Below are 12,023 nucleotides of genomic sequence, written 5' to 3'. Positions count from 1 at the left end.
AATAAACCCACCTACCCCAAAATGTCACAATTTTGATCGCTAGGCGACAATGCCAAACCCTGAAATGGAGCAACAATGAGTTCCACTCTGGAGGGATCCTGATGGCAACTAGTAAAGGGAGTCTGGAAGAAGAGTTTAAACATATGGTCACCACATTTTCCTGGAAGATTTTTTTTGTGGGGAGGGAGGAGAAGGGGGGATGTATTAAAGATTTGTTGAAAATATTAAAAAGTTGAAGGCAACTGAAAAGAAATGGTAAGGACCTGAATTATATATATTAAAAGAAATTAGGGAAGTTTCATCATTAAAACTCCTCTGCGATGATTCATACAAAAATCCTGATCCTGGTTGCTACCTTGCTCTGTCCACATATGTCTGCCTGTCACCATCTGTTGTCACTTGTCATGCATAGACAGTAAGCTCTTTGGGGCACTTGCTTTCTTTTTGTTCTGTGTTTGTCCTGGCAAAATGGAACTTTCGCCCATGATTGGGGCTCTTAAATGCCAATGCAATACAAATGATAACTAATCATCTTCAAGGGTTAGTTCCTGCCATCCTTCCTCATGTTGAGTAGTTATAGAAGTCCCACTGAAATTAATGGGTCTACTTGAAGAGTAAGGTATTACTCGGTTTTAAGTAAGCATGACGTCTGGCCCTAAATCACACTTTCTGCTGGAGGTATCTTTTGTAGTAACAGATAGCAACAAGAACTGGAGATGTCATAGAGATGATGATTTCCAACAGGAGCTAAAGCACAATTTGTAGAATAGCCAAGTCTCCTCCCCTCATTCTAGTGGATCTTGTCCCAGGTCCATATTCACTCTGAAGAGCCCCTTTCTTTTTATCTTCTTCACAGAGCTAAGATCATCCTACAGATTTTCTTTCCCTTAACCATCAACAACCATGATCATCTCAAAAGTCTTTTCCTTCTCTCCACCAGGCAATGATTGCTTTGATAGTCCTCCTTTATTTGCCTCTCATCCCTGACAAAGCCATGATCAGACAGGATATTTTTTTCCCTTCCCTGCATTCCAAGAAACATGATCAGCCTGGATTTTCCCCTCTTTCCCATGCCTAGGCTTATAGTGGGTTGAAATAAACACCAGGCCTGTCACTGACTGACAATGGACACAGAACAGCTTGGAACAATACTTTTTCTGCAAGAGAAATAAAGTTAAAATAAAATGAAATGAACAACCCATATATATAATATCTTATTAATAATGTTTATTACAGTAGTGCCAAAGGATTAACAAGAATGAGGCTCATTGTGCTAAGCAATGTACAAACACACAGTAGTAGTAAGCAGTCCCTACCCCAAAGAGCTTACAATCCAAATAGACAGGACAGAGGTGGGAGGGGAGGGGATTACACCACCTATAGAATGAACAATATAATGGCAGCAAACAGCATGTTGGTTCCATTATTTATTTATTTTTTTTGCTTTTGCTTCTGCTTTGTCTTTTTAATTTTCTTCAGTCTTCCTTTAATTCTGCCCAATCCTTTCCTCCACTTCTTTCCCTTCCACAGTTCCCCATCTCTCTTTCACATCTCTTTCATTTCCCTAGATAAATCCAGCCTCTCTTCCTTTCTAAGTGGTGTCCAGACTTACATACTCATCATTTCTAATATCCCCTTTGAGAAATAGTGCTATCTGTGGATGGCTTGATCTTCCTTTTCTTTCCGTGATGGTAATGTTGACCTGACAGAATCCAGACAGATTTACAGTATTAATACATTGCTTTTCCAGCAAACACTATCATACACTTTTCCAGTGTTCTGGATGCATTACTGAAAACTTCACCAACATCTTCGTTTAATGCATAAGGTCACAGCGCCATCAATAGCGTCAATGTAGCTTTGACATCTTTCCAGTATCGGTTGCCCATTCACTTCAAGATTCAGTCGCAGCTCCTCTGTAGGAGCTGAGACTCTGTAGCTATTGGTTTCTCTGACTGCAAGACATTGTGAGACAAACGCCTGTGTTCTTTTAGCTAGTACAAATGCTGGATCCTACTTGAAGCTGCTTTTTGGGAAAGGGGCTCATAGCAGACCTGAAACAAGACCAAAAAAAGATGATAGATAATATTTCTGTAGTAATAATAATACCCAGCTGTTCCCTAGCACTCTTCATCGTTAGATCTCAAAGTGCTTTAAAAGTAGGGTGTCATTATCCCCTTTTTACAGATGGGGAAATTGAGGCAGAGCTGAGAATAGAAATAGTTGATCATATTTTTCAACCATCTGTCTATCAGCTAGATATGCTTCCTGCATCTATGGCACATGTGGTAGATGGGGAGAACGGGACAGCTGGAAACACTTACATGGAAAAATAGCTGTCATGTCCTACCAAAGTGGTACAGTAAATACTTTTAGCAACACTTGCACAGAAACATGGAGAATTTGGGGGATTTTTGCACTATAGTGATTCTATGTTAGCAGCTTTTAATTGTTCGGTTTCCATGTTTTAACCTTTTCTTGTATTTGTAATGGTAAATGGTCAGTGACTGGAGAACAATGGGAACTGCTGGTTATGTGCCATTTATGTGGGGCAAGGGGAGGATGTTATTCCTTGTAGTAGTTCTGTCATATGAAGTGTAGGGAGCCTGCTGAAAACAGCACCTGTCGGCATATTATGAAAACTGGGACGATGAAGTCTGAGTGTATATTTTGTTCTTCTTTTAAAAATAGTCAGTACTGCCAAACACAACTATAACTTTTGTTTTGTCTAAAGCAAATAAGACACTTGATCTTCTGAACATGTGACATTAAGTGTTTTAATTCTATTTCCAGACTTGGGGCTCTTATAGCTGCTTTAATTAGTCACTGCAGAACTTGCTGTCAGTCAAACAGCAACACCTACACTCTCTCACCATAGTAATTATCGATATTCCTTCTCCACTTCGTGCATACACAGACACCTCTTCTATAGAACGGGCCAGTTCTAAGCCTTGTTTTGATTAAGAAATTATCCTAACATACGAGGAAAGAATGGCTGAGTGGCTGCGGGATAGGATTTTACCATCATCATAAAACAAATGTGGCCTGGACACTTTCTACTTTGCTGCCAAATACAATGCTGGGGAGCTCTGCAGATGTCCCAAAGGCTTTATCTGTAGATTTGGATAGTGATTTTTTCAAATTATGTAGCTACAGGCCATCAGATGCCTGTTCTAAGGTTAGCTGGAAAACTGTAGTCATGTCAACTTCCCTGTGATAAGATGAATTAAACCTGTTAAATATTTGGCAGAGAGATGCTTAAAACCCTATCCATAAGTACTGCAAACCAAGACCAAAAGGGGAATGCCTAGAATGAATCAAAATTCCCCATCCCACTATGAAAATTCCCACTATCCCAATGCTTTTCTGTCCTCTAAGAACTCTTAGGTTTACGAAAGGAAATATATTAATTGAAAGAAAAGCTCTTCCCTGCAGAGAAAAGGATTATCTTTAAAGATTCTCCACCTCCTAAGAGGCTTGCTTCATTAGCAATCTTTTTTTGTCACCAATAAGCTCACATTGTCTGCATGGAACTAATCCTTCAAGCTTTGAATATGAGTGAGATCAGGAATCCAAGTTAGGCAGTAGTTGACCAAAATAGCACTTTGTATCCTTGCAGTTGCCTCAGGCTTGGTGGTTTCCATTCCTGAGAGATGCATCACCCCTTTGGTTCTGATCTGGTCTTGTATCTGATAGTTAATTATTATGGAAACAGAGTGAAAGCTCTCTCTGCTAAAAGTTAGTGGGATTTTTTTACAACTGGTATTGCAATATATTTAGTGAAGTCCATATAGACACACAGGTTTTGAGTGTGTTCGTCTCATAGATCTAATGCTCTGTCCCTTTGGTGAATATGAAAGATCCTTACTCTTATTTTCCCCACTTTTAATTACGACTCTGCATATCAGGTGCACAAGTCCTAGGCTGCAGCCACTGTCCTCCTTTATGAAGAATTGTGTACTCCACTGCCACTCTGTAATGACCAAAAGGAAGAGCTATTGATTTGATAAACCCATCCCATAAACCCATCCTCCCATCCCAAGTTCAGAGTGTGCTGCTTTTGAGTAGCTCAGTCTGAGCTACAGTAAAAGATCATACTTCTCTAATTGAGCCAAACAGGGCACTAAAACCAAGTCAATGTGTTGATATCCTACACATGTTTTACAAACTGAACGGATCAAAGGTTCTGCATAGGATAACTGTGGTCATGCATCCCTTCCAGAACTTCAGTTACACTCAAGAAGATTCATCTGAGCATCATGCCACACTAAGAACCCAGTTCTGCAGAGCGGTAAATGCCTTCGTATAACGTGTGCTCAGCACCATAGGTGCTCAGCTATTTGCTGAGTTCTGGGCAGTACAGATTTTCAATATATTCATTTTAACAATGATCATTTTACCTTCATTACATTCTTTGCAAGGTAAATTATCAGCATTTCAGCCTTTAGGACCTTCTGTCTGACTGCTTTGAAATAAACTGATGCTGTGGTGCTTTTGTTTCATTTCTTTAAAAGATTTTTTAAAATAGAATTTTGTTTATAGTGAAATAGAATAACAGACATATATTTGATCTTTTCAATTAAGAACCATTTGAATTGCCTATGTTGCCCATGACCAAGTAGTACAAAAAGAAAATGAACAAATAAGTAGCTGTAAACAAAGAGGAAAGCAACAGGTGTAGCAAACAGGTTAATAAAATACTCCCCTTCGAAGCTGTCTGCCAGAATTAATGTTTAAGCACTGTTTGTGACGTGGTGGTTTTAGGAAAACTACCCAGCTTTAAGGTTGCAGTTATATGAAAGTGCTTCACATGAAAACTTTTCTTTTTTTTTTTGCTGCTTCTAAAATTAAATATTATCTGAGATTCATTAAAAACTATTTTAATTTAAAAAACAAAAGGTTATTTTTAAAATGCATTTCATCCGTTATGGTGGTGTCATACTCTTCTTTCAGTGACCTAACTGCTCCACTAGTATAGAGCTGACCAATCATGAAAAATAGGGATATTCTGTAATATTTCCAGGATTATGTCAGCCCTGTAAGGAAATTTAATGTTGCCAAAATGTAACAAAAAATGTATTGGCTGGTTGCCTCAGGCTGGCTATTGCTAGAATATAGAACTTTTGGAATCTTGATATCCAAAAGGATTATATACTCTTGGCTTTTACATGTGCTGTTCAAGAAAAAGGGAGCTATAAATCATACCTTACAAAAGTCACACAAGCTTTGATGCCAGTCAGAGTTGCCAAGTTTGTCTTACTGTGAAGCAGCTGTTTCATACACTAAAATAAATACTTAAAAGTAAGTCTTTGAAACAAAACAAAGGGGGGGGGAGAAGAAAGGAGGGAGCAATAAAACAGTATTCCATTGTGCGTTAGACTGAAGGAATAGTTCCCTGAAGCACCATCTGAAGAATTACTTGTTCTGTCTCATTAAATGAATACGATCAATGTGCAAACTTATGCAAGTTGAAAAATAGTAGTAGCAACCAGGCAAGTTTTTTCTGACTGATAATACACAAAACGCATTGTCACTGCCTGGTATGGTTATAGGGCGTCAGTGTGCACTAACCCACATTTTATTTGCTTTGGAACAAAGTGTATTTTAGAAACACAGAGAAATAAGTGGTGGATCCAGATATAATAAAGGTCCTGTGGCTGCAAACTCCTTCTCTCTTTAAACTGTAGTTGTTGGCATTCACTCCGACTCTTTGCTTTGCCACAGGGAACCCTCTTAACATTCTGCTTCTTCCATTGGAGATAAACCTCAACTCTTGGAGTAGAAGAAGCTATTCTTGTTTAACATCTCTCTGGTAGCTGTTGCAGAGTGTCCTCTACCTCATTCTCCATTTTTCTGATGTAGCTTTTTGTGATGGGGTGTTCACACCAGTCTAGAAGAGGTTAATGCGGTAGAGGAAAGGCCAGTTAACTGGATATGCTACAGCTGATGGGAATTAGCTGGCCGATGTAACCCCTGAATAATGATGGAACCCAGCTGGGAAGGAACAGGTGGGGCCATGAAGCCAGGAAGCTGGCAGTAGAATGGGGTTGCAGGAAAGGGGTCTGTAGCCACTCTCTGGACAGTGGAGAGGGCATAGGAAAAGGCTCAGGGAAAAGGCAGCAAGGTTTAAGAAGATGTAGATCTTGGCCGCTGATTAGAGGGTCCCTGAGCTATAACCTGGAGTAGGGGATGGTCCCGGGTTTCCCTACTAGCCACTGGGGAAGTGGCATAGTTTGGACAGTGAAGGGAAGATGTGGGGGAAGGGACAAATGCACAGTAACCTGGCTGGAGGACCAAAGACAGAGCACCCTGAGTCACAGAGAGAGAGTGGCAGCAGGGTGTGCAGTGAACTGTAGAGGGGAGTGTCAAAGAGCAAGTCCCAGATGCAGCCACTAGGAGGCGCCCCAACAATGAGTGGCTCCTGTGACACTTAAGAGCCAGAACTTTGCATGATATCTTTTTGAATATACAAATATTTTTAATTTTTTTTGTTTTTTTAAAGTTGCATTTCATGCAGGCCGAAGTTCTGTTTGTACATAGAAGGTACAACAGATGCAGCAGCAGTACATGCTGCCCCACCAAAGTACCTCAGGGGCTCCACTTGAACTGGTGTTTTCTTATTGACATGGAGGAAGTAACCACCCTCTGCCATGTTAGAGGCCAGTGGCTGAGTGATATTTCCTTTTACAGGGATTTCCTATATCTTCACACAATCAACTGAATGTCTAAGTCTGTTTTGAGTCTTTCCTCTACGGGGAACCCCTTTCCTTTCTCTGGACCCATGTAACAATAGCATGGGAAGCACTTTCTATAGCATTGGGAAGGTTCTCTGTCTGACTAATATGACTGGCAGGAAAGCCTCAAATGAATGTCATGTATCAGCATGGGGCATAGTCAAGCTCCTGGTTTATGCTGTTGGTGGCAGGCTATCTGAGCTCCCCTACCCTGTGCCCAGCAGGATGGCTGAGGTACCGTTTACATGGCCAGCATTGCTCTGCTCCTCCCCAGCATACCTAACTGAAGCAATTTTGGATTTTTCCCTAAGTCTCTAAGCCATTATTTTCAGCACTACTTTGTCCAGATCAGGAATGTTTACAGAAACCATAGCTGATCATGCTTGGATCATGTGATATGAGGAGGTGCGGAGAGGGAGGAGAGCTTGTTGGCCCACTGCTCACTCACTGGTTGAGAGTTGCACCCATTTCAGAAGTTACTTCTGATTCAACTCTGAAGATGATGGCCCTTCTGTTTACACAGGATTTTGTAAGACTGGGGCAAACTAACCGAAATGTAGATATTGTGTAGATATTTACACGTAAAGATCGTGTAAATCAAAATGACAGGAGTGTGGATGAGTCTCCACTAGATGCAAGTAGGAGCCAGATTCACTCCTGCAGGGAGATAGGATACACTGTGTACGCACACACTGTGTCCTCAGGGGCAACAATAATGGTGGAGGCATTCACTTCCAAAGGAAGACAGGGAGCCTGGCCAGTGATGTCCTCTAAGGCAGTGGTGGGCAGCCTGCAGGCTGCATGTGGCCCATCAGGGTAATCTGATTGCGGGCTGCAAGACATTTCGCTGACATTGACCGTCTACAGGTGTGGCTGCGGTTTGCCGTTCCCAACCAATGGGAACTACGGAAAGTGGCAGGCCCACCACTGCTCTAGGGTATGTCTACACTGGTGATAGAGATGTAATTTCAGGATCAAGGAGACACACCCATACTTGCTGTAATCCAGCTAGTGTGTTAAAAATAAAGGTGTAGCCAGAGCAGTGCAAGTGGCAGGTGGGGCTAGTTGTGCTGAGTACATACCTAGAGTGTTCGATGGGCTCATACTCAGGGGCTATCCCCTCCCGTCACCACAGCTACACTTCTGTTTTTAGCATGCTAGCTCAGTTGGAGCTAAGGTATGTCTGCTTTAGCTGGAAATTACACCTTCCATCTCCAGTATAGTCATATTCTTATGTTGTGGTAGTTCGTATCTCAATTTAAGTGCATAACTATCTAGACTAAGTGGTGCCATATTGTATTGAAAACAACATAGATGTTTTAATGGTATAGTCCTGGAAAAAAAAATGTGTGAGATCTCCAACTATATTAATCTGCTTCAGTCTTAATTTCTTTTCTATAGTTATTTATTTCCAAACATATTACTAAAGAGACATATTAATTGGAGGAAATTACTTTAGCAAAATGGAATATCCATACAGTTAGCAGTAACTTGATATGGTCGACTGGACTGTCCTTTTGACTTTCAGCATACTGATGTTCTAATTGGAAGACATTTTTAAGTTGGATTTAAATAAATGTGGGTCAAAACTGGCAGGTAAAATTCAATTAGATCACTATGTCAGCTCCTATATTTGCTTTCTGGGAATTGTGTGTAAAGTAGGTGTCAATGCATATATATATTACACGATAATGACATTTCCAGAATCAGCTCCCTAAGAGAAGATAATCAACTGTAATACAAATCTAATGAACTCTCATTTTGAAATGCAAACCAGATCCAATATTTAGCAGAAAATTCAGTTTATCAATAATTAAATTTGATACTTTAAGTTCTTTTTCAAGTGATGGTCCCAATATTGATTCCAAACATGGGTGCGCATGTGCTCCATTAGCTGGAGCTGGAACAATTTTGTAGCAGTGTCCATTGATCCACACATGCATCGTGCGTTGTCCTAAAGTCTGCAGCTGAGGCTATAAGAGGCTGTGCGGGCCGATGCTGCTCCAGTTCCCTCTTACTGCCACATGGCCAGAGTCGGAACTTCTGTTCCTCTGCACTCTTAGCCTAGCTAAGAGAGTTGGTTGTCTGTTCTTCCTTCTTGTATATAGTTGTAGATAGTATTTTCTCTTGTTGTTGAAACGTCTTAGTCTTGTACTTAGTTAGGTTTGCTTTCAGAGTTCTTCCCCCGTTGGGGAGACCTCCCCTCCCAGGGATTATGCCCCAGCAAGTTGGCTTCAAACACTGTGCTTCATGCCCATGGTCCTTCTTGGTGAGCAACGAGCACCAACAGGACCTGTACTGCCTCAGCAAAGCCCACAATGTCAGCCCCTGCTCCATTCGTCAATCATTCCTGTCCCATACGTGGGAAGCCAAGGAACTTCGTCTCCGTAAGTTTCTAATGAAAGAGGCTATGCCCCAACGTGTGCAGTCGGAACAGGGACCACTGGATGCCCCTCCGTCTTTCTCCCGGACACCAGATCCATCAGCAGTGCTACAGCCTGACAAGCCGCACCGTGAGCATAAGAAGCATCGCCATGGGCATAAGGGTTGATCCCCGTCCAGGACTGCCCCTCAGTGCAGCTTTGCGTCCTTGAGTCAGGCCAGTTCAGGTGAGAAGTTGCACATGGACCCAACTGGTCCAGCTCCCAAGAAGCCCTGGATGGAGCACAAAGAGAAGCACTGATGCAATCCACTGGTGCCACCACCAGCCGCGGTCACCATTCTGGCACCATCATTGCTGAGTCCGCCGCTTGCGCCACCAACACTGTCAGGCTTCTCCGGTTTGCCACGCATGGTCCCCTGAACACCTGGCTGCCAGGAACCACTGCTGCCCATTGCAGAGCTGCTGCTACCATACCTGAGTTCCCCGCTGCTTTTGGGTGCCCTGGGCACCTGGGTCCTGCCTCCTCCAGTGGATGAACCTCTAGTGCTCCTCCCAGAGAGGCACGCTCCTTCCATCCACCTCAGACTGCCAGTACCATCAGCTCTGCCACTGCCGAACCCATCCTCCAAATCCGAGGGCTTCTCAGAGCTGAACCCCTCCTTCTCGCCTGTCCAGTCTCATAGTCTGGATCCTACGTGCAAACCACCCTATCCTCTGGCTTACGACCCCATCGCCGAGCCATGGTACCGATACCCACTGGGTCCACCACATCCCAGAGACCCTTACGCTTGACCCTGCTGGCCACCCATACCAGGACTGTGGTGCATTGTCGGTGGCATCATATTGGCCATCCCTAGTCCACAGTGCATCATCCTCGGTTTATGAAAAAGGAGGAAGAGGTGGTGCAGTCGATACCGCCAGTTCCACTGGTGCCTCATCATCACCAGATGAGGTGCTGATTCCACCCTCCCTTTCCCCTCCTGATGACCATGAGTATTACCACAAGCTGCTTCAGCAGGTGGCAGCAGATCTCTGACTCCTGATGGAAGAGGTCCAGGACATGCACCTTCAGCTCCTCCAACCACAAGGACCCTCCCAGACAGCCCTTCCCATCTGTGAGGCCATTTTGCAACTGACACAGATGTCTGGCACATGCCAGCCTCCTGTGCCCCTACACCCACGCGGACAGGTGATACTTCACCCCGTGTAAAGTGGCGGACTTCCTTTTCACCCTAACTCCCCGGTGGTCCCCACAGCAACAGAACACACTCACCAACAACATCTCAAGTCCACCTCTCCGCAGGGCAGCGAAGAAAATGGACATCTTGGGCAGGAAGGTCTACTCTTCAACAGGACTCCAGTTTCGTATCGCCAACTACCAGGCCCAGTTGGCTGAATACAGTTTTCACAAGTACTCCAAGTTCTCAGAGTTTAAAGATTTTCTGCCGTCGGACAAGCAGCAACCATTCCAGGCACTGCTGGATGAGGAGACTCTGGTGGTCAAAGAAGGCCTTCAAGCAGTGGTGAGTGCTACCAACACTGCTTTCCGCTCCCTGGTGACCAGCATCGTACTCTGTCGGGGTTCCTGGTTCCAATCGTCTGGATTCCATAAGAAGGTCCAGATCACTCTTGAGGACCTCCCCTTTCACACCCACAAACTTTTCAGCGACAAGACGGATGAATCTCTCCGTTCTCTCAAGGATTCTTGCGCTACTTTGAGATTACCTGGCATTTACATCACAGTCCTGAGCCATCAGCAAGAGCAGCCGTCCTTCTGCCCATATCCCTATGCCCCCATCCATCCTACTTTCAATGCCAGCAAGAGCCACCCCGAAGCCACCAGCACACTCAGCAGCCATGCTACTCCGCCACTGCCACCTTTGCTTCATCGACCCTCCCACAACCTCCAGTGTAAGCAGCAGTTTTGACTCCAACGCCAAGACTTGCAAACCTTCTCCTATCCAGTGTTCCGTTGCATCGTTGGGGGCCATTTTGCCCACAGTTGGGGCAAGATCACCACAGACAGTTGGGTACTGGACATTACCCAGCAGGGTTTAGTGGTTCTGTGTTCGTCATTCCCTGTCAGGCTCGGAGGGAAGCCACTCTGCCTCACTACATCAAACAGCAAGCAGTCAATTAGCAGGCTAGGGATCTGACCCTATGTTCAGGACAGAGCAGCACACAATCTATTGCCCAGCCTCCTGGCTGCGACAGGCAGTAATTTACCATATGTAGCTCTGGGTCTCTGTGTAGGGCAGAGTAACAGGGAATCTTTAGCCTAAGCCTGCTGCCAGGGGCAGACCACAATTTACAAGCTAGTGGCTCTGATCCTCTGGGTGGGGCAGAGCAACAAACAGTCTTTAGATTTCAGCCTTCGGGCTGGAGCAGACAGCAAACACAGTTTAGGGGCCCAAAGCCTCCTGGCTGGGGCAAGCACAAAACAGGGTACAGGCCTGTCGGCCTAGGGTGAGTAGGCTGCCACCCAAGGCTGGGGTTGGCAGCAAGGGGATGGGGGAACCCGGGCCCACCCTACTCCACTGGATCCCAGCCCAGGGCCCTAACAATGGGGAGTGGTTCCACCACAGGGTTAGTGGGGAAGTGACCGAAACACACTGACTCGTTTCCCGACAACCCAACCAGGCTAAGCTTATGCCCAAATAAATTTGTTAGTCTCTAAGGTGCCACAAGGACCCCTCATTGTTTTTGCTAATACAAACTAACATGGCTACCCCTCTGAAACCTGGTTTCCCTGGGTAACTTCCTACCACCCTTCCTTGGGGTGGCTCCATAGTCCATGGGTCCTCAGTCTCCTCAGGATAAACGGTGTACAGCAGTCCCAACAACTCTTCTCCACAGTTGGTCTCCTTCGGGGGCAGGGTGCTGCACCACTCAGTCCCTGATCCGGA

The 12,023-nt window shown here is 44.4% G+C and overlaps 1 long non-coding RNA gene across 1 annotated transcript in view; it reads right to left on the bottom strand.

Moving 5' to 3' along the window:
- Positions 1-1,254: 1,254 nt before the first annotated feature.
- The window catches only part of LOC141982581 (uncharacterized), a 52,195-nt gene continuing 41,426 nt past the window's right edge, over positions 1,255-12,023 (bottom strand). The window contains exons 6-7 of the long non-coding RNA XR_012638129.1: positions 3,869-3,973; positions 1,255-2,054 (exon numbers count right to left, since the gene is read on the bottom strand). This is a non-coding gene — a long non-coding RNA (uncharacterized LOC141982581). The remainder of the gene's footprint in view (positions 2,055-3,868; positions 3,974-12,023) is intronic.

The sequence above is a fragment of the Natator depressus genome, chromosome 2 (genome assembly GCF_965152275.1).
Source record: "Natator depressus isolate rNatDep1 chromosome 2, rNatDep2.hap1, whole genome shotgun sequence".
In the NCBI taxonomy this organism is placed as follows: domain Eukaryota; kingdom Metazoa; phylum Chordata; order Testudines; family Cheloniidae; genus Natator; species Natator depressus.
The sequence above is the reverse complement of the archived record's forward strand: the minus strand, read 5'-3'. Positions and strand labels throughout refer to the sequence as shown.